Source organism: Lynx rufus, unplaced genomic scaffold, assembly GCF_022079265.1.
Source record: "Lynx rufus isolate CCGP_SWC_20201006 ecotype Redwood Valley unplaced genomic scaffold, mLynRuf1.p SCAF_3, whole genome shotgun sequence".
NCBI classification, from domain to species: Eukaryota; Metazoa; Chordata; class Mammalia; order Carnivora; family Felidae; genus Lynx; species Lynx rufus.
The window spans coordinates 12,854,437-12,878,593 of record NW_025814845.1 but is presented as its reverse complement, the minus strand read 5'-3'; positions in this window follow the sequence as shown (position 1 = coordinate 12,878,593).

The following is a 24,157-nucleotide window of genomic DNA, read 5'->3' as shown; positions in this document are numbered from 1 at the left end:
GGAGAGTAACCCAATGTATAAATATTCTCTACTTTGTTTTTCATGTTCCATTGTTGATTGACAGGCTGCTTCCACAGAAGGCTTTAAAAACACTGCTGTTATGAACATTCTAGGACACATCTTCTGAAACACAAACTATACATTTCTGTTGCACGTATACCCGGATGTATACTGATGGACCACAGGGAATGAGTAAATTTAGTTCCAGTGGAAATTACAAGACAGGGTTCCAAATTGGTTATACCAATTTATTCCCCCAATGGCAATTTTTGAGAGTTTCAGTAGTTTCAGGGTACTTGCCAATACATGGTTTTATCATTTCTGTTTGATTTTTGTTTTTGTTGTTTTGAATAGCCATATTAATGGATAAGTGATGGTATCTCACTATGGTTGGTTCAAATCTAATTTAATCACCTTCTGATGAATAATGATGCTGAGCGCTTTTTAATGTGTTAATTAGCCATCTGTATATTTTATTTTTGAAGTTTCTGCTAAGACTTTTGCCCCCCCTCTCTTTTGTTTTATTGGACTATCTCCTTTTTATTATTTATTTAGGAGTTTTAAAAATGTATAATCTGTATATAAATCTTTCAGTGATTACATATATAACAAATATAATTCTCTTGTTCCCTTTTATGAAATGGTGTCTCTGATAAAGATAAGTTTTTAGTTTCAATAAGAGTCCAATTTCTCAATATTTTAATTCAAAGGTTTGTTCTGTATGTGTGTCATTTTTTAAACATGTGCCAAACCAAAGCTTTTGAAAATATTCTGACATTTTCAAGAAATATTATTGCTTGGCTTCACATTTTAATCTTGAATCTACCTGAAATTAATTTATGTATATACCTCAAATAAGGAGTAAGTACAGTTATTTCCCTGAATAACTCCAACTGACCTGGGACTATTTATTAAAAAACATATAATTCCTTTATAGCAGGGGAACAGAGAGTGAAGTGTCACACATGAACTGAGTCAACCCAGAAGGTGCCACACATCACATGCCATTGTCCAATTCTACTTACATGACCCAACTGTAAGAACACAAGAACAACAAATAAAATATTTGTAAATATTATTTTTGCTGCCATATTTGCCAAGATAATAATTTCTTTCATGTGAAATATGCTTTTTGAATCATTTTACTATGTTTGCATTGGAGAGATTAAACAATAACATGTTCTTTAAAAGAAAAAAAGGAGATTGATTTTTCAGAATTAGCTAAAGGCAGAAGTAACTTGCCAAATTGGTGGGTTTTCATAATATCATGGAAGTTTCATTGTGGCCAATATGTACTACTTACCATATCAATACCATCTTCCATTTGTGTAATAACAGTAATCTCAAGTTTTTCCTGTTAATAATCATGAATTAATAAAGTAGTGAAGGCAGGCCAAACAGACAGATAAGCACAAAAAATATTATGTGCATAACTGCCTATTGATTATACCTTCCTTGGGAGAAAGGATCATGCCTTAGGTTTTTGTTGTTCCTGTTTTTATTTTAAGGAACTCAACCCATAAAGCATCCTTCCCCACCCTCCTCACTTCAGACAGTAGGGAATTATATACAAACAAGCACTTTTTATATGGGTGGTAAGGTACATTTTAAAATATCCTTGCAAGATTTTCACAGCATTTTGTTAATGGTGTATTCTTTAAATTCTATTTCTAGGGGAGCCTTGGTGGCTCAGTCGGTTAGGCCACTGACTCTTGATCTCCGCTCAGGTCATGATCTTATGGTTCATGGGATCAAGCCCTGTGTGGGGTTCTGCACTGACAGCACGGAGCCTGCTTGGGATTCTCTCTCTCCTCTCTCTCTGCCCCTCCCTCAGGATTTCTCTCACCCTTTCTCAAAATGCATAAACTTAAAAAAAAATAAACTCTATTTCTCGTCATCCAGATTCCCAGAATGTGCAAATTAACTTTAATTCTTTAAAAATTATAGTAATGATTTTGAGATAATGATCTACTATCTAAATGTCGGTTTTAAGGTCTTCAAAACCTTTCCAACATTTGGGTATAATTTCGTAACTATACAGAAATGTGCCATGTTGTTTCAACGTGCCGGACAGATGTAGATTTTTAAAGACGCTAAGTTTTCTGGACAACACTTCCTCTTGTTCATTTGTTCACTAATTCATTCATTTATGAATTCTTTACTGAGCAAATGACTTGCACCAGGTTTTGTGATAAATTATCAAGAAACAGACATTATAACTGCTAAACCCCACTGATCAATTCCTTGTGTGTTAGGAGGCACTCTTCCAAGTACTTTTCTTGTATTAACTCTCATTTTCCTTATTAACTTAACCTATGAAATTCAGAGAACTAAAGGTGTTTGCCCAGGTTATGAAGCTAGTGAGGGACAGAGCAGAGATTTGAGTCAAGGTTGTCTTGTTCCAGAGCCAGAGTTTATAATCACTACACCATTCTGTTTCTACTCAGGATAAGCAGCTTATGGCACTGGTGTTCTAGAAAACATTTGAGGTTTTAATTTAGAGTAAATTTAAATCCTGCCTACACTCAAGAGTTTGCTAAAAATACAGTAAAAACTAAATTCTAAAGAATATGTAAAATAAAGGTATTGTCCAACTCTGTTCATCATCATATGTAGGTCTTATGATCCTTGTTGTTGCCTAAGAGTTCACACTTTAATGAAAAATGTGAAGGTTTTGAAGCTTAAGGACAAATTGTTCAAGTTCACATCTGGACACTGCTATAGACAAGCGATTCATCTTTATTGAGAAAAACTTGAAACTTAAAGTCTGTATGATCCAGAGAATAAATTTCCCAAACTTCACAAATGTGAGTACTTTTAAAAATATTTTTTAAACCAGTCAATACACCACTGACTTGTCTTTAACCTCTGCATTGGATGGCAAGCAATTACTAAAACCTCAAACAGCTCTAGCACAGAAAATTAAAATTTTGTACAATCTTTGTATCTGCAAAGGGCCCTGATTTTAAGACGATTATATGAGTCACATGCTTTGCACAGCACTTATTCATCTGTATCAAAACCACAGCACATTCTTACCTAATCAAGTCCTTCCTTCTTTGCTAATTAAGATAGTACCAAATAAATAAATAAATAAAGTTACTTATTCAGTCATGAGCACTGAATGCTCCCAGTAGGTAGTCTTTTCACAATTCAATTTCCCCAATGGGACTGGAAGAGGAAATGAAACAACAAATTGTACTCCTGATGAACTAAGCAGAAGCTGCTATTCTATAGGGAGTCCTGCTAGGTCAATTAGTTCATCATGCGAACAGAATAGCAATCCAGAAACCAATGCCCCTCCAACAAAGGTTCAAAAAAGTAAAGTTCAATGGCCTCTTGTAACGCTGTCTCCAGTGGAAACTCCTGGAAATTGGTGTGAGTTTTTGCTAATGGCATTTTAATATATGTGACTAAGCAAAGACTCGTGGTAACTCAAAATAGGAGCATTACTGCATCATTATATACCTGGATTAATAGACTTGCCATCTCTGTATATATTTCATTAAATGGCAGTTACTTGCATTTCCTGAATCAACTTAAGCAAAAATGGTATGAAATAGCAATATTTTAAATTACTATGGTTTCTTTCCAGTTTTCTAACTGTATACTGTTCAATCTCAAAAGATAAAATAGAACAAGCCTTCATTTTTAACAAGTCCAACTATTTTTAAAATGCATATGCCTACAAAACAACGTATTTTAGATCCAAATGGAATCTAGTGTGAACAATGACTGAAGGCATTATAAAGAGATCAACTGAGATAAATCTCTTAAGAAATGTGAAAATTCTATACAAATGAATTTTTTAAATGTTTATTTGTGGGGGAGGTGCAGGGCCAGAGAGAGAGAAAGAGAGAGAGATAATCCCAAACAGGCTTCACACTGTTAGAGCAGAGCCCAATGTGGGGCTTGATCTCATGAACTTGAGATCATGACCTGAGCCGAAAATCAAGAGTCAGATATTTGGGGCCCCTGGGTGGCTCAGTCAGTTGAGCCACCAACTTTGGCTCAGGTTGTGATCTCACGGTTTGTGAGTTTGAGCCCTGCGTCGGGCTCTGTGCTGACAGCTCAGAGCCTGGAGCCTGCTTCAGATTCTGTGTCTCCCTCTCTCTCTCTGCCCACCACTCCCCCACTCTTGCTCTGTCTCTCTCTGTCTCAGAAATAAATAAACATTAAAAAAAATAAAAATAAAAAAGAGTCAGATATTTAACCACCCAGGTGCCTGTATGCAAATGAATATTTTTGCAAGAGCAATATCATCTTCCATTTATTATGTTTTAGAGCTAGCTTGGTAGTTCTAACTTGCATTACCTTGTTTGGTATCTCAGTATTTTGTTGTTTTGAAACTAGAAGAGTTGCCTCTAAATTAAATCCTTCACTATGTTTTAATTTAAAAAGTATGATCTCTTATAATTTTCCCCCATTTACATCTTTATTTCAAAGTTAAAAGAACTTCATAGCATCTTTTCATGCAGGCGTTTGATTCTTGTTATCGTGACTGAAAATGGGTCTGTGTTATTGTCTTCATTTTATCTAAAAAAAACAACCAACAAACAAAAAACACAGGGGATCTGAGGTAAGAAGTGGTTTCTATTGCTGACTGATGACAAGCTTGAGTAAGCCTCCCGCCTCTCGGTTCTAGACTACCACTTACATTCCTGATGTATATAAAACCTAGTAATGTACATATCTGTGTGTTGAATTATCCTGGAAACTCAAGGTGAATTGTGTATGGTAGGAGGGATGGAAGTATGTGATGAAAGAGGCAAAAGGTGTATCAGTTGGGCAACATGTATGCTAAAACTAGCATCCCACTTCATTCACTGTACAGATAAATAGCTATTTTTGGTATGGCAGTAATGTTAAATTCCTTGAATTTTAGAAAAGTTAGATATTCACTGTACACAAATAGCTTATTTTCTGTATAACAGTAATGCAAAATTCTCATATATTTTTTAAATTAGGTATGTAATATATGTTCATTTTAAAAACACTATAGGTAACTTATGGGGCACCTGGGTGGTTCAGTCGGTTAAGCGTCCGACTTCAGCTCAGGTCATGATCTCACAGTTTGTAAGTTCAAGCTCTGCGCTGGGCTCTGTGCTGACAGCTCAGAGCCTGGAGCCTGCTTCCGATTCTATGTCTCCCTCTCTCTCTCTGGTCCGTCTCCACTCACTCACACTCTCTCTCTCTCTTGAAAATAAATAAACATTTAAAAAAATAGACAAAACACTATAGGTAACTTAAAAATGTGCTATGGCAATAACAGCAATAAAAACCAATGAATAAGTATGAAATGTTTAAGCACTAGTTTTTTTGAAAATAAGAAACAGGATTACAGTTGTTTTCAGATAGGTTCTCTTTATTCCAACAAAACAAACACTGTTATGTAGAAAAATTGAAATTTTACACAGATAATTGAAATCTGGTTTTCACTTGTGACTTAAGCAGTAACTGACTCCACGTTCTCAGGTGCAGTGAGGACAACTTGGTAACAGCACTGGGGGAAGAAGACTTGGGAGCCTTTTGAGTCTTTCATTTAAATTCTGGGTTCCACACTTTGCCAGCTGTGTCATTTGAAGCACACTGTCTATCCACCGGGCCCATCCTTCAGGGCTGTTTTCCCTGTCTCTTCCTTTTATCTGCTCAGTTACCTCCAGGATGTTTGCTATTCCACTCCCTTCAGAGCTCAAAGTGGCCCCTACATTCCAATGTATGCCTCTTTCCTTCCAGAGTAAAGGAGAGGTACATACTCAAAGACCACTGATCAAATGTGAAAAGGGTAAAACAAAGAATTTAAAATAAAAATTTAAAAATTACTCAAAAAATCTAGATAACCTCTAAACCACCTTTAATAACCCACTGATAAAATCATCATTAGTTCTTACAAACTAATATTCATTAAATATGATGCTGTAGGCACTGGTTACATGCTTTATGTTATTAACTTGTTCAAAATTCACTGCCAACCTGTGAGACCGGTATTGGTGTCTCACTTTTAAGTGAAGCAATTTGGTCAAGGTCCCATAGTTAGGGATCATATGCAGATATGAAGTCTATTCATAATCTCTCACATTACATCAGATGGGAGAACAAAGTTTAGACTTGAAGCTGAAAGGGATATTTTACCTTCCACTCTAAATTCGGATCTTGGAACTGCTCATCTAGGTATGTCTACAGAGACATCACAGATCTGAGTGTAAGTGAACCCACCCACCCAGGTACATGGATGAAAATGGAGCAGGTCTGATGAATGGAGCAGGTCAAAGTCAGCACCAAGAGGGAAGACCTTCCCAGCAGAGGAGAACTCCCCTCCAGCTCTGCCTCTCTCCTAGAAAAAGAGGTATGAGAGCATCCAACCAAAAGGAGGGCAAGCAAATGAAGAAGGAAAACGCCAGAAGGCAGTTAGTAACAAAAGAATCAGCCAGATTGGCTCTTGTTTTGGAGGTACAATATTCTAGTCTGCTAGAAAAATTTGCTTGGACAAATTTCCAGCTCTGAGCAACACGATTAACTGCAGATATTTCCAAGAAATGAATGGAGGCGTGACAGAGGCGTGATGAGGTGGGAAAATCATTCATCCTTTACCAACCATTTCTTCTATCTTCTTCCTTTCAACATGCCTTTCTAACTTCAATTCCATCCTTATTCAGAAGATGAAGGTGGATGAAGATACTAAGGATCAAGATGAAACCCATCCAGCTTGGATTCAGTGCTGCATCCTTGCGACCATATCCCCACTAACCATCTAAAATCATCTGTCCCTTTGGGTTTTTGTTGCTCACGCTCTAAAATCGTCACCCTACATGTATCCAGCTCCCCATATTCCCTGTCCATGCATCTTGGCTGCTGAGCGCCCATGAAACAATCTCAGAGTCGGTTGGCATCTATATAAAATTTATGGTCACCACCTTGGGCCAGGATTTATCAGTCTCTGCATGGCTCCTTTTTTTCTTTCCCTTCTGTGCTCTGCTTTCCTCTTACCTTCCCAGAACCCTGGAGATGTCTACTATGGAATCTTCTCCTCTACCTCTAGGGGCTCTCTACTGGCTCCTTTCCACAAGTGAGCAAATCTTACTTCCATCTTTGAACAAAAACACTCTTCTCTATTCCCTTTCTTCTTCCAGAAAGTCACATTTGCTCATTCTTTCAAAGTCAAATATCTCATTCCAACATTCCAATATTTCTTCTATTCTCACTACTTCAACTCATGTGCTCTCACTACAGTTAATTTGGCCTCAAGACCCATTTCACTAGATCTAGTAGACAGTACTTAGCCCTCTTTTTACCTGGCCTATTAGCAGTATTTCACCCAGTGGGCCAACTGCTTCCTTTTACAAAACACTCTTTCCTCAACAGAATCTAAGGCATGCCATTCCCATGTGCTACTTTTTAGCTTCCTGTATTAGTTCTTCCTTCTTTAACTGACCATTAATACTGGCTTTTTTTCAGGCACCAGGTGTTCCCAGGTGCTCTTCTTCATTGTTCCATATCCTTTTCTCCTTCATAACCCAAACCACTTTCACGTCTTCAATATGCACTTCTAAGTTTATGACACAGATTTATATCGACAGTCCAGAGTTTTCTTCTTTACTCCAGAACCATACACCCATTTCAGCATTTTACTTACTCCATAGCTGTCCAGACCTCATTTGAAGAGAAAATGTAGTTTAATACTAAAATTACAAACTTCTGTACTTCCAAACCTGCATCTGATCAGGTTTTCATATTGGGTGTATTTCATATTTCATAAGCTCAAACTAGAAATCTAATAACCATGGTATACTCATTTCTTTTTCTACCCATCAATCACCCATCAATTTTCTTACAAATTCCTTCCTAAAGATTCTGAAATCTGTTTACTTTTTTCTTCATTCCTCCAGCTGTTCTTCCAGGCCAATGTTCTATAATCTCTCTCCTGTGTTACCTCCTATCTACTTTCTCCACATCTATGTCTCCCATTCAATTAATTTTTCCCATAATGGTCAGCATAGTCATCCAAATATGATTTATAAGATTTATAGGTATGCCCATGAAATCAAATTCATACAGTTCAAAACCACAGAATGTTAAACTGAATCACTCTCCTTTGAAAATATAAGCCTAATAGTTTCACTTTCATGCTAGTAAGAAAAATAAAACACAAGTAGAAAGCCTTAGGGTGCATCAAGTCACTACCCTTCACAAGAACTCTGGGGGAGCCTGGGTGGCTCAGATGGTTAAGCATCCAACTCTTGGTTTCAGCTCAGGTCATGATCTCATGATTCATGAGATCAAGCTCGATGTGGGGCTCTGCACTGACAGGGCAGAGCATGCTTGGGATTCTCTTTTTCCCTATCTCTCTGGCCCTCCCTCATTTGCACGCTCTCTCTCTCTCTCTCAAAATAAATAAACTCGACAAACTATCTACCATAGTAAGTACACCTTATTTATGTACCTGGAACACTCCATTGAACTTTTCCTCCTCAAGTATCTAAAATTTTCCTTATTTTATCTCAGCTCATTATAGCACAGTACTTCCATTTGGGGGGCTTCTGTGACTTACACCAGGAGAGATGCCCTCTTTTATAATCCAATATGACTATAACTTTTTCTTTGTTGTACTTATTTGATGTAACTCTTGTCCTTTAAAGCACAAGCTGCCTCAAGGCAACTGTGTCTCTCTTAAGCATTAAGGTCATCATATAATGCCGGATACACGTTAAGTATTCAAAGAACACTGGTTGACTGAGCCCCTACAAGGAAGAGTAGGGGAGAGATTAGACTCAACTAATGTATGTTAACTGCCAACATACTATGTGAGACATACTTCATGTAGGTTTTAAATAGAATATAATCTAGCCTTAGAAATCTATCATCCATTTAACTTTATTGGCAAAACAATTCAGTCATCTAAACTTAAGTTTGAACTACCCATCATGAGAATGGCACTATGTAAGGGCAAAATGCTATTACCATTGATGTTCATATAATGCATGCACACTGAGAAGAGCTAGGTATAGATGCAACTGAATTATGATGCTAGCAAACAATCACAGAAAACATAATATGTTCAATTATGTTTTGATCACGTCACATGTTAATCTAATCAACACCCATAACTACCTATGAAGTCGGTACTATTATTATTAGCTCCGTTTTATAGATGCAGAAACCGATAGTCAAAATGCTTAGTGATTTGCCAAGCTCATAAAGTGCCAATGCCAGGACTTAGGCCCAGATTATCCGGTTCCAGATTTAACGCTGTAGTGTGGGTACCCTCATTGTAATATTAACCCAGTTAATATTCTTCCATAACTTGAACAGAATATATTCTTAAACCAAATAGTTTATAGTGAAGACTTATGTTATTTACCTCTGTCCTTTTATAATCCAGCCACAATATGAAAAGAATAAAGTTTAACACCTCCACTAGTGAGACATTTGATACAGAGAATAAATTTCTTATAATTTTTTTCTACCGTGTTGAATATTTTTCATTAACTTAACATTACACTACTTTTTTATAAGACTGTTCATATGCACAAAGTACATCTGTATTACCCTAAAATTAATCCTTTATTCAATGTTCAGTGATGATAACTGCATATATTCACCCTGGGTAAAATTATGAATGAATTTAAAAGATAACTAAGTCAATCTACAATACCATTATGATTTTGCATTATCCAAACAATGAATATTATTTACTGAGCTAAACATAAGTAAATTGAAATATATCCCAGATGTTATACAAATAAATATACCTTGTTCCAGGATTTCAGAAATTACAACTGATAACTGACACAGGAATCCACAAATAGCAGATGGAATATAGGTATAAACAGAACTAAAACCTAGAATCATATACAAATGAATAGTATGTTATTAATATTGGAAATAGGGATTTATTTTTTTAATATTTAATTTTTTGGAAATGGGGACTTTAAAAAAAACAGTACACACTGGGGTGAGAAAATCTGAGACCAGTGTATGGCAGCTAGAGAATAAAGTCCCATGAGAAAGTCTAGATATAAAAGACAGTCCAACTTAAAGTATTCAAAGCATCCCCCCCAAATTCTGGCCATACTGTTAACTTCTACCTCTTTGACAACCAGTGTTACTGTCAAAGACTTAATTCTCTGTCCTGCTTTCAATCCCCCAATCCTGGACTCCTTTGCACCACCTGTCTCTACTCTTCAAATCCCATACCCTTGAGCCCCCTTGAGATCACACTGTGAATGCTTGGCTGGGACAAGGAAAGCCAATACTGCCAAATCCAATGCAAAGACGCTTTCTCTCTTTTGACTTCTCTGCAGAAAACAGAACACCACCAACAAAAGACACACTATTTTTCTTGAAACATTCACCTCCTCAGTTGCTTTCCCAGTCTTTCGTAGGTCCTCAACTACTAGCTTTTCTTTGTAACCATGCTCCAGCACTCGTCGAACCCTTGTACACTGCTGAGAATGCGAAATGGTGCAGCGGCTACGGAACACGGTATGTCAATTCCTCAAATATTAAAACTAGAACTACTGTAGGATCTGGCAATTTGACTCTAGGCATCTATTCAAAAGAACTGAAATCAGGATCTCAAGGAGATATCAGCGCATCCCTGTGTACTTCAGCACCATTCACAACAGCCAAGACATAAAAACAACCTGATTGTCAATTGACAGATGATTGATAAAGAGAATGTGGTATACATGTACAATGAAGTATTATTCAGCCTTTATTAAAAAAAAAAAAAAAGGAAACCCTGACATTTGCAACATGGATGAACCGCAAGGACATAACAGTAAGTGCATAATTCAGTCGCAGAAAGACAAATACTGCATGCTTCCACTTACCTGGGTTATCTAAAATAGTCAAATTCCTAGGATCAAAGACAAGAATCATGGTTTCCAGATTCTAGCAGGAGGGGAAATTGCAGAGGTACTAAGCCAGGCATAAAGTGTCAATTCAGCAAGACAAGTAACTTCTAGAGATCCTGTGTACAACACTACATCTACTATCAACAATACTATATTGGATACTTAAAAATTTATTGAGAATAGATCTCTTATTGTGTTCTTACAATAATAAAATAAAATTTAAAAACAAGAAAGATAAAAAGATTAGGTTTCCGAAGAAAAGGTTCCTTCTCCTATTTCTTTTGCAAACTATTAATGTCTCTGATAAAAACAACACCCAGGCACAGGATTGTTATGAACATGATACAATATGTATGTGAAAATAACCCAGTGTAAAACACTTCATGCACCTTTATTATTTTTTTTAAATTTTTTTAAACGTTTTTATTTATTTTTGAGACAGAGAGAGACAGAGCATGAACGGGGGAGGGGCAGAGAGAGAGGGAGACACAGAATCGGAAGCAGGCTCCAGGCTCTGAGCCATCAGCCCAGAGCCCGACGCGGGGCTCAAACTCACGGACCGTGAGATCATGACCTGAGATGAAGTCGGACGCTTAACCGACTGAGCCACCCAGGCGCCCCTTCATGCACCTTTATAAACACTTGAGAGGTCCATAGAAAACATGGCAGATGAGGCAACAGAGTGATCAATCTCTCAAGAATGAGGAAGAATGTTTGAGCATTAATGATCTATTTGATTAGCAAGTGTTGTTCACTTTTATTCATTCTTTTAATTAAATAAGTTAACTTAAAAAATACTGCAGGGGGGGCGGGCACCTGGGAGGCTCATTCGGTTAAGCATCCAACTCCTGATTTTGGCACAGGTCATGATCTCATGGTTCATGTGATGGAGCCCACATCGGCTGACGGTGCAGAGCCTGCTTGGGATTCTCTCTCCCCACTGCTCTCTGTCCCTCCCATGCTCTCCCTCTCTCAAAATAAATAGATAAACATTAAAAAATGTGCTGAGAACAGTATCTTGTACATATGGAGGCCTACACGGAATTTGCTAAGTACATACATTCATACATAAAACATTCATTAAATACCTACTATATTCAAGGTCAAGGATCTAAAGGTAAAACAAAGCTGTGATCTACTTTTGTTTTTGTTATTACATGCATTATGCCAAATTATTTCAAAGGTATGCATATGGATGTAAGGATAATAAAATGTAGTTTGGGAGTACTTTTAAATATTTACTACAGTTAGTTTATCCTCATGATTCATCTTTCAAAAATATTATTTTACTCACACTAATTAATTTTATTATATTGTTTGACATTAAAAAACCAAAACAATCTTGCCCAAGCTGTTTCAAAAATTCCAGCATCACACAATAAATTTCTTGAAAGAGTGTAGGGTTTCTGCTGTTGTTATTAGCTTTCTTCTAAAAACTTCTATAATTGAGTTTTAATGAAGGTAAAAAGTCAGGGTTTAGGGGCACCTGGGTGGCTCAATTGGTTAAGCCAACTGACTGACTTTGGCTCAGGTCATGATCTCATGCCTCACTGGTTCGAGCTCCGTGCTGGGCTCTGTGCTGACAGTTCGGAGCCTGGGGCCTGCTTCGGATTCTGTCTCCCTCTCTCTCTGCCCCTCCTCTGTCTGTGTCTCTCTCTCAAATATAAACATAAAACTTTTTTTTTTTTTAAGTCAGGGTTTAATTTACTATGGGATTCATATTTTCAACAGTTAATGTTTGGTCTATATGACAGCAGTTAACTGGTTAAAATTTTAAAGTTTAATGATCTATGCTAAGAGCTAACGTGTAGCCATTACAAAGGTAAAATAAACATTTTTAGTTGCAATCTAATGATGCAATGGTTATTAAACTGATCAAGGAAGAGAGTAAAATAATGGCTCACCCCCATATTGTTGCTGGAATGCTCTGTCGCCTAACAGATAAATCACATTATTTACCTCCTAAAAAAAAAAAAAAAAAAAAAAATCCCTCAAAGGCCCTTAATGCCTGTAGGATAAAATACAAAATCTTTTGTTTCAAGTCCTTAATCATCTTTATCTTTAGAAACACTGCCCACTACAGGCACCTGGCAAAACAGCTACCCAAACTATGTTGCATTTCCCCAAACCCATGTTCTCCCCCTCCTCCAAATCTCTGCATGTGTCTCCTTATGCTGAAATGGGCCAACAAAAGTCTGTCTACTTATCAGCTTCTAGGGCACCTGGATGGCTCAGTCAGTTGAGCGTCCAACTCTTGATTTTAGTTCAAGTCATGATCCAAGGGTTGAGGGCTCGAGCCCTGCATCAAGCTCTGTGCTAAGCATGGAGCCTGCTTGAGACTTTCTCTCTCTTCCTCTCCCTTTGCCCCTCTCCCCTGCGCGCTCTCTCTCTCAAGTAAAAAAAGAAAGAAAGAAAGAAAGAAAGAGAGAAAGAAAGAAAGAAACCTTCTAACTTTGTTATGTAGCAAAATACTCATAAGTGTTTAATGCTTATAGTATATAGAGAAATTGTAATTATGTAATTAAATGGCAACATGGTCATATACTTAAGGTAAACAGATTTCCATATTGCTTATCTTAGAGTAAAAGATGTTCAGGATGGACAGATGGGTATGCATATAAAAAGCAACACTTTGCTCTGAGAGTCTCTGAGCCATCATGGTTTTCTAGCCAAAAAGCCCACCCACCACCACCACCAACAAAGCCTTGAGAATTTTTTCATGACTGGCTATGAACTATCAAGATCTACAAAGAAAAATAAATTACTCTGCCTAACATTTCTACCATCAGCTACTTACAGTATTAGACCTTAGCGCTTTATTTACAGAACTCACTACTGACAAATGAAAGATTGCAAAATTAGTACACAAATGCCTTTTATAAAAAAAGCTGCTTTTATAAAAATGCCTCTGACTGATTATTATAATGCAGTATGCTGACAGTCAAGAGGCACACTAACACACTTCTTGTAGACTTCTAATGGAGTTAATCTTGGGTAGCATGAAAAAGGCAGAAGCTACGGTGCTTTAGGAAGCTTGGGATCATTCTCTCCAAGTGGTCTTGCGGTTTGAAGAATAACAGGATATGTGCACAGCATTCCCAATTTAAAAGGCACATAGTGCTTTAAAACATGCTAATCTGAAAAGGCAAGGTTAGTAGATTTTTTTGGAGAGGCGTAATGCTACGAACACATCCGTGGAGGTTATAAACCTTGTTATTCTGAAATCGTAATCTGATGAACACTTTAAGCAGGGTGTTGATCCCCTAACAGAATTTCAAAAAAATTAAGGAAAACTTTAGTAAAGTTATATACAGATTTCTAAGGAGAGATTGAGAGATATTTTTGTTAAATCACAAAATGCTGGGGTTTATGCTTTGAAAACTTTTATGAGGTTTTATTTTCCTCAATAGCAATATATTTTCAAATTTCTTTCCCATGTTTTCTTTTCACTGAAAACCCTTTATACCTCCCTGATTTTAATCTAAGGACTGTTACCCACCATCTGAACTGAAGTACCCAAATGATGACAGTTCTCACACTTCCTACTACCGTCACCAAGAATTCTTTTATTGTGCAGTTTGAGGCTGATGCTAATACAACTGAGAAAAAGTCATCATAATTCTAATAAAATAAAACCACCCCAACCATCTTTTATTAAGTCACGCTGCGCAAAGGCAATCTGCATACAGACCCAAGCACAACAGGATGTAATTGATGTAGCCCCGCGGGCTGTTCCAATAAAGAGCACTGCTCTCCGTCCTTGTGATCACCAATACAGCAAATGTTGATGCACGTGGCTCACCAGGCAAAACAGCTAATCCTGGTTCAGCTTGACAAGCCATGAATTGTCAGTAATGAGCATAAGCTTTCAAAGTCTAAAAAAATGATGACGGCTTCATCCTCTTATGTAGGAAGCTTTTGCAGAAAGACGAGCATGAACGAAGAAACAGCATGATGAAAGGCAAGTCTAAACTGTAGTCTCTGGAAGCCTCATAACTCCACGGCTTAATCGTTCATTTTACATTCCTAGGGACACACACACGTGTTGCCAGCTCTATAAAATAGAGCCAGGGGAGCCCCAAAAAGGCGGAGTGGCTTCTCGAACTCAATCAGCAGGGTGAAAGTATAATTTAACAAATCAATAGTCAAAGTTTTAAAGATTTTCAAGATTCAAGAGCATACCTATGTATGGGAAGACAAGTGCTAACTGCAGGTAATAATGCCAATGTCAGAAGACGACCACACCCCTTCATCTGGCCAATCTTTCCCATTGCTTCAGAACTCACTCCCAAGTACCAGGATATTGAGGGGACCGGAAGCAAAGAAATCTAGTCAGGTTTCTATTTGCAACATAGACTCCCAAAATGAAGAAGTCAGAAGAAATTCACATAGTATGAGCAAGAAAGCATTGATATGTGCCTCTTAATTATTAGATATAAACGTGTCATGCTGACAATAGGTTACTATCTATTTCACCTGAAGAAGACGGGCTTACTATAGTCTCTATGGAAGTGACAGGTGATCGTTGCATCCTTTAAAATTCTGCTTTCCTAACCTCTGATTCAGTACTCTGTTTCTTCCTCTAGGGGTCAGCACACTAGTGCCGTCCAAGATCCCTGTTTTGAACATGTTTTTGTGAAACTAAGTATCTTCAAAACAAATAAGGAAAGAAAAGTACAGAGGTGCCAAGGAATCTTTACCTAGTCTATCTTTTTTAAATAACCACATTCAGAAACCTCTCTCTGGACAACATGAGTCAGTGTAGGAATTATCAGAACCTGCAATTCAGAAAGATAACCAAATCATCAATCACTTACCCAAATAGTCTATCATCAGTACTCTACAGTTGATAAATCAGAAATTGTGCCAAAACATATTTGTAACCAGGTACCTTAAAGTATTCAGATTTTCAATAATATGCTTTCAACAAACAAACTGCATCCCCAAAATCCCAGCTTTAGTCTAACGCATTAGCCCATTAGCCATAAAAGCAATTTACCTGCTGAACAATGCAGTCAGCTTCTGTAAAGAATGTACTTTCTAGGCCAAATATGATCTTTGCCACAGTTAAATAAACACCCGGTGTAGTGAAATTATTAATAATTCTCTTGGTCTCTGTTTGTGTTTATCTCTCTGCCTGTTACATACCCATCTCTTTTGACTATTGTTCAAGAATCATTCCACGCATCGGGGACACCATAATGCTCCTGGGTTATGTGCATTGCGGCTGATGCATTTTAGAAAACCACCAGTTTATCCCCAACAAGAGAAGCCTGGAGAACCAATGTATGGTTTTACAAGTTCTGTGGCTTAATTTACATAGAAAAAAAATTGCTCCAAGAACCTGAATAGTTTTTACAAAAAGCCTTTTTGGTTTTTAGAACCAAACAGATACTTGTGATAAAAACAACTTGTCTGGATACTCCCTGAGGTACAATGTATTTTCTATCCTTAAATGGATTATTTATGGGTACTATAAAAGTGCAATGCTGGAAACAAAATTAAGTAAGATCATGAATTCTGGGAATGTGGGTTTTTTTGTTTCAATTCACTTGAAAAAATTAACTTGAAATCAACGAGGTACTGTTTTAAGAATTTTGTAGCATATAATTAAGTGATGAGCTCCAGTGCTTTTCAACGAAATAACAAAAACAAAAGCACTCTTTGAAAGTATTTTAGGAATAGTGTAATTAACTCAGTATATTATAAAAACAAATCTTTTTCAAAATGTTCAACAATTATGACTTTGAAAAATAATATGCTGATATTTTCAAAGTTAAGCTTTAACTGTACCCCCTTTTAATAAATTTTAAGTTTAAAATGTTAAAGAAGCACTACTTGTAGATGAAGAATAGGACAAAAACCTAAACCAGTTCATTCTTCAATTGGCCTGCAGTGCCATAGTAACTTTGTGATGTATTTTTCAAAAGACTTTTCAAATCACTACTAGATGGTTTTAGGAACTCAGTCCATGCCCTGGAACCCCTCTGTCAGAAGATATCAAAGCTGATTCAGCTTGCATCTCTGGATATTTTTCCTATAGTCCACAGCAGTTCTGACCTGGAAAATTCTGTGGTAGTATTTGTCATAACATGTAAGTATTTTACATTTAAAGATGCTTATTGGTGAAGGTTAGATCAATAGTGCCAAGTATTCAATGCATTGCAGCTTTCCTCCTCATATGTTACTTACCTAGAAAATTCTGCATTTCTATCAAGCAGCTGACTTTTTATTTCATTAGAATAGTGAGGTTACATTTTAGAATAATGAATACTGATCAAGCAAGATTTGTCTGGTCTATAAAAATGATCTAACTTTCTGTGCAGGGAGATATATTGGGGTTATGTGCTCACAGTTTTTTTCCTGATAGAAAATATGATCAAAGAAGTTTGGAGAGCCCTGGAGAGTTTTGAATTCTAACTTCTTACAGAGCAAAATCTCATTTATTTGATTGTACAAAGCTAGTGATGTTCTTAGATGCAAAGACTAGAACTCTGGGTATTTTAATCAGGTAGGAAATTTTCCAGAAGACTGTATGACCAAAGTCATAAACTAGTAAGAACAAAGATATTCAAATTTAGTAAAAAAAAAAAAATCAAATCGGACATCCATGTCTGGTGAGCAGCTCTCCACCGCTGATCACTGAGAAGCAAAAGAAGCTGTAAGACACCACTGGGTTTGCTGTCAATCATCCGTTGGTGATTCCACAGCCACCACCGTTGTAGAATGAACTCTTACCTGTACCTCCTCCTTAACATCTGGTCTCAACTCAAAATACCAGGTAGAAATATCTGACGGGCTGCAAATAATGCTTGTGTTCACCTCTGGTTACTAAATTTTAATAAAGTGGGTGTTTGGACCTTTCCACTTCTGTTTTGTAAAGTGTAGCAGTCAGGAGGAGCTAGAATATGCTCTAACAGCAAACATTCTCAAAATCTCAGTGATTAAAAAAGAAATCTTTACTCCTCCCTCTCTTTATGTGCCCCACTTTTCACTGGCTGAGGACTGTGCTGCATATTGCGTTCACCTAAATGAAGAGAGCCATGCAGGTTCAAAACTCTTGTCGTAATAACATCATGAGGTTATCTGTCTGTACTTTGTTTCATTTTGATGATATGGCAACTCATCTTTAACAATAATTACAATCATATATTGATGACAACAATACCCCATAATAGTAATTAAAATAATATATTAATGATAATAACACCTCTTATGGCAACTTACCATTACAAATTAGACTCATAGAAGTGATCTCATTTGATTATTGTATTTTTGAAAGATAAATATTAATAGCTACCCACCACACATACACACACACATGCACACACACACATGCACACGCACACACCTTAAAGATAAGGGGACCGAGATACTTTTAAGTTCAAGCTATAGTGAACTATTTTTTTTTTTTTTTGCATTTTGTTCATATCTCCACAATATTTTTAATGCTCTTCCTCTTTCTGGGAATTCACTTCTCCCTTTTCAAGCCTGGATTTTCTGGTAACGACCTAAGTATAGTTTAAATTTTAGCTCACAAGTCATTACCTTTCTTTGGGTTATTTGTTTTCTTATTTTTGAGTCTGTGAATTCTTTATACATTCTGGATACAAGTTCATTATTAGGTATAAGATTTGTATATATTTTCTCCTGGTCTGTGGCTTGTGTTTTCATTCTCTTAACAGTATCATTCAAACAACAGAAGTTTTAAAATCTGATAAAGTCCAATGTTTCAATCTGGTTTTTTAGGGTTGTGCTCTTAGTTTTATATCTAAGAAATGTTTGCATTCAGTCTTTTGCCAGTAAATGTGATGTTTGTTTGTTTTTTTTATAGACTGCATTCATCAGACTGAGGAAGTTCCCTCAGCTGCTTAGTTTTGTGAAGGTTTTTATCAGGAAAGGATGTTGGATTTTGTCAAATGCTTTTTCTGTGAGTACAGAGATGAGCATATGGTTTTCCTTTTTAGTTTGTTACTATGATGAATTACATTATTTGATTTGGGGGTGATGGTGGTGGCTTAAAACAACATAAACTTATTATGTTCCAGCCTGTAAGTCTGAAGCCCAGTGAGCTTCAAGTCTCTCAGGATCAAAATCAAGGTGTCAGCCGAACTGAATTCCATTCTGGAGGCACTAGGGAAGAATGTACTTCCAGGCTTATTCAAGGTGTTGGCAGAATTCAGTTACATGCGGTTCTAGGACTGAGGTCTTCATTTCCTTGCTCTGTGACCTGGGGGCTACACTGGCCCCTGAGGCCTCTCTCTGGACCTTGCACATGGGGTCCTACACCTTGGAACCAGCAATGGCACGCCAATTCCTTCCCATGTCTGCACATCTCTCTGCTTACTCTTTTGCTGGGTCTCATTTTTCCTTTTGCACTCACATTCTCTTACTAATTAATGTCCTAATTAATGCACAGTGGGGTGTGTGTGTATATATATATACACACACACATATTTATACATATATATGTCATCATATATTATGCAATATATAATCATATGATAATTATATAACACATTATAATGTAATATATAATATATATTCATTCCAGGGTAATACGCACACACACACACGTAAATGCACACTAGGACATAAATATGTAAAGGGTTTATTTTGCTATTTAAAATGATTTAATACACGTTAAAAATTTTCTGTTTCAAGTTCTAACAGAGTAAATAGAGATATAACATATAGATAACATATACATGTAACCAACATACACCAACTCTTTTTACAATCCTCAAAAAATTGTAATAGCATAAAGGGGACCTGAGACAAAAATACAGTTGAAGGGGCACATGGGTGGCTCAGTCAGTTAAGCATCTGACTGTTGATTTTGGTTCAGGTCACGATCTCATGGTCATGAGATTAAGCCCTGCTGTGGAGCCGGCTTAAGATTCTCTCTCCCTCTCCCTCTGCCCCTCCCCCACTTGTTCTCGCTCGCTCGCTCTCTCTCACTCACTCAAATAAAAATAAAAATAAAAATATACAATTTAAAAGGTGAAGAAGGGCTCTATTAAGTCTTTTTTTTAATTTATATTTTAATGTTTATTTATTCTTGAGACAGAGACAGAGCGTGAACAGGGGAGGGGCAGAGAGAGAGGGAGACACAGAATCTGAAACAGGCTCCAGGTTCTGAGCTGTCAGCACAGAGCCCAACACGGGACTCGAACCCACAAACTGTGAGATCATGACCTGAGCCGAAGTCGGATGCCCAACCGACTGAGCCACCCAGGCGCCCAAAGAAGGGCTCTATTAGGTCTTATACCAGCAATGAGAGGATCAGAATCTGGCTCAGAATACCCCATCAATGCTGCTCATATCTGGCCAGAAGAAGTAATGGACCCATCCCACCCAAAGGCAGCTAGGAAATTCTATCCTGTAATGCAGAGAGCTGGAAATACTAAGAGAACCACCACATGGCCATCACACAAGGCACACCCTACCTCCACCAAGACTCACTCTTTACCTCAAAGGAAAAGTATACAAGAGGCTGGGAAGCTAAAGCGATAACAAAACCACACCACATATTCTGCGAGTTCATCTAATGTGCTTCACTGCAAAAAATGCTACCTTTCAGTTCCTCCAGTTAAAACAAAGTACTCGCAACTGTGTGCATACAAGAGCGGTCATGATGTAGCTCACTCACACAAGCTATTATCTCTCCAATATTTTGGTCCACATAGGTGATAAATTCCAGATTATCCTCTTAAACATTTAAATTTTTATATTCTAGGGGCGCCTGGGTGGCTCAGTCGGTTGAGTGCCCGACTTCGGCGGAGGTCATGATCTCACGGTCTGTGAGTTCGAGCCCCGCTGTGCTGACAGCTCGGAGCCTGGAGCCTGTTTCGGATTCTGTGTCTCCCTCTCTCTCTGCCCCTCCACCGTTCATGCTCTGTCTCTCTCTGTCTCAAAAATAAATAAATGTCAAAATTTTTTTTAAATTTTTATATTTCTAGATCATTACTGGTATTAATCCATCTCAATATCTGTTAAGGAGAGACTGGAATGTAGGATACTTGTAAATAGTTCTCAACAAGTCAGTGTCTGAGAACTCAAGAACAGATTTTTGATATTATGTTTAAAAATGGAAAAATGAGATCTGTGCATCGTGCTTCTAGATGCTTCAATTGCAGATTCATCATGATACATATTTCAATAAAACTGAATTCAATTTGTAGAACATGGAATGTTTTTAAATGAAGTATTCTGAGTTCTTTATGTTTGAGATGGTTTATAAACATACATGTTGCTTAACACAAATACAACCTTTTATCAGAGAAATAGGTTTGGCATAAATAATATCTATGCATCAAATGAAGTCATAAACATTATATTATTGAGGTTAATGAAGAATATAGCCTGTGAAAATTTATCAATTCCTTTTGTCACTTCTCTTGACTCTTCTTAATTGGCTAGTTCCAACTGGCTATGTGTGGAAAAAATCAGAAAATTCAGCTTAATACAATTTTATTCAGAAAGACCCAACATGCTTTGAGTAAAGCTCAACTTACTCTCCTATGAGTCAAATGTGTGAGCTTGCATACACTTACACATACATCATATACATTATAGCGCTGATGTGGAGAGAGGTGAAAATACTTTTCTGGTTAATTATTTTATTTCCTGGATTTTGACTATGTTTACAAAGCTGAAATTAAGCAATAAGTGTTTCAGGTAAGTTAGATTTTACTAAACTTGGGAAGATCTGTTACCCAAGTGTGACCAAAAGTTCACACAAAAGAACACACAAACAGATACCCAGTAATAAGCAAAACTTGCAGAAGGAACATAAAGAAATTATATGGTTTTATTTCTGCTAAGATGAAAACTGTTCATTTGTTCTCTTGCTCTACAAAAAGAACATTTATTTCACAAGCATGATGTAATAACAAGAATCATAAAAATTAAAATCTGGGATCTCAAACAAATTTTTTTGACAGAGAGAGAGGGGAGGGGCACAAGTGAGACACAGAAAGAGAGAGAATCCCAGGAGGGGCAGAGAGGGGTGGGGGAGTGAGAGAGAGGCAGGTCTTACCCGAAGCAGGGCTCATGATCATCACACATGGGGCATGGGCTCACCCAATGTGGTATTTGAACTCAAGAACCATGAGATTATGACCTGAGCTGAAGTCAGATTCTTAAGGACTGAGCCACACAGGTGCCCAGGGATCCTGAATTTTAACTCAGTAGTTCCTAGTGTCCTAGTGGGCTTGCAAACACTTTCTCATTTAATGCTTTTTAAGATCCTAAAGGGTAAGTGAAATCGTTGTCTCTATCTCAACACAAAAGAGTTGAGGCTTAGTGAGTTACAGTCCAGAAATGACTGCAAAGCCTATTTGATTAACTGTTCACTGTGCTCTACTGCCTTTCCATTAATGTGTGCCAGGCTCTGTGACCTTGGTCAAGTTATATAACACCTGTGAACCTCACTGATTCATTCACCCTTCCATCAATCCATTCATCAATTTCTTCCTAAATTCACTCAATAAATATTTACTGAGTGCCTACAAAGAGCTGCTCACTGGACAAGGACTCATCTGTTAAAAAAAAATAAAAAGTTTGAAATGTCTGCTTTAAGGATCTGATGAAAAATTATAATAAAGAGGATTTATATTCTTTTTTGTAGCTTCATATGCATATCTTTTATTTTTTTATTTTTATTTTTATATATTTTTTAATTTACATCCAAATTAGTTAGCATATGAAGAGGATTCATATTCTAAAATGCCAGTTGGGCTACAGTTACTTCTGATAAAAGTGGTCATGGATTGAACGTCATGATTGTGCATATGCCATATGATCTGTCACCCTTGTCCAGACCAGGGACTACTGTCCCCAAAACAACTCCTGACCCTGGGCAATGCACTGATCTGACACAAAAACTCTCCTCAGTGGGCATCCTCTATCTTGGAGAGTGACTCAATCAATCAAATCCGGTATCAGAGAGTCAGAATGTGGTCCAAAAAAAAAGATACTCAGAAAGTAGGAGGAGCAGAGGCAGACAGGCTAGCACAATGACTGGAAAGACGTTGCAATCTAAACCACATTCCAGTGTTAGCAGACGCCTAGCTTATACCCATGAATGGACTTTCTTGCTCTCATGACCAGAATTTGTCTCAGCCCTTAAGATCTTCCATGCCATACAGTAACATATTCTAAGTCACTTTCAAAACTATAAAGTACATACCTATGAAACATCACCACCATGATAACTACCAACAAGTGCTGCTGCTTGACCCGAGTTCACTGAATAACAGAAGATTTAAACTTTTGCCTAGGATTTACTGGTCTCCTTAAGTGGCTGTATTCCAGGGCCATCTTTCAACAGTTGCTTTCTAAAACAACATTGAGCTCTCTTCTAGATTTGCTTTAACCCATTTATCAGCCAACAACTCTGAACCAATTGCTGAAAAATATCCTTAGTGACACTGTCAATATTATTGTTCAGGTACATTTGAAGATAGATTTTTAAATATCATTTTTAGTCATCTCTACAGAGATGAGATATTTATGAGTTATCTCAGATATTCATGAGAAATAAACTAATTTTAAGTATACATTTAGAGTTTTAACAAATGTATACAGTCATGTAACCACTGAACCTATCATTGTGCCGAATTGTTTCATCACCCTGAAAGGCTCCCTCATGACCATTTGCAATCAATCCTTCCTCTGACCCTTGACCCCTGAAAACCACTGATCTACTTCCATCATTATAATTTTGCCTCCCCTGCAATATACTATAAATGAAACTGCAGTGTGGGATCTTTTATGTCGATCTTCTTTCACTTAGCATCATGCTTTAGAGAGTTGTTATATGTATCACTAATTTGGTCCTTTTTATCACAGAGTAGTGGCATTCCATTGCATATGTGTCCATCTTTGTTTAACCACACTAATAGCTGATGTACACTGAGTTCTTACATATGGTTTGGCTAATATTAAAATGCTTCTCTGAATGGCTAATATTAAAATATTCTCTGAATATTCTCTGAATACCTGCATGGACAAAAATTTCATTTGTCTTGGAAACATACCCAAGAGTAGAAGCTATATGCATATTGCAACCTTCATATACCCACTTAGTTTGAATGTTTTTCTCAACAATTCCTCTAGATCTTCTATAAAAACAATGCTAGCTCTGTTTCTTCTTTTCCAAGCCACATGATTATTTTTTTAGATGTATTGGACTGGCTAGGATATTCTAAATAATGTCAAATAAGAGTGGGGGTGTCATACTTGCTTCGCTACTGAACTCAGAGGTAAAGCATTTTACAATATTGGAGGACGTTAAC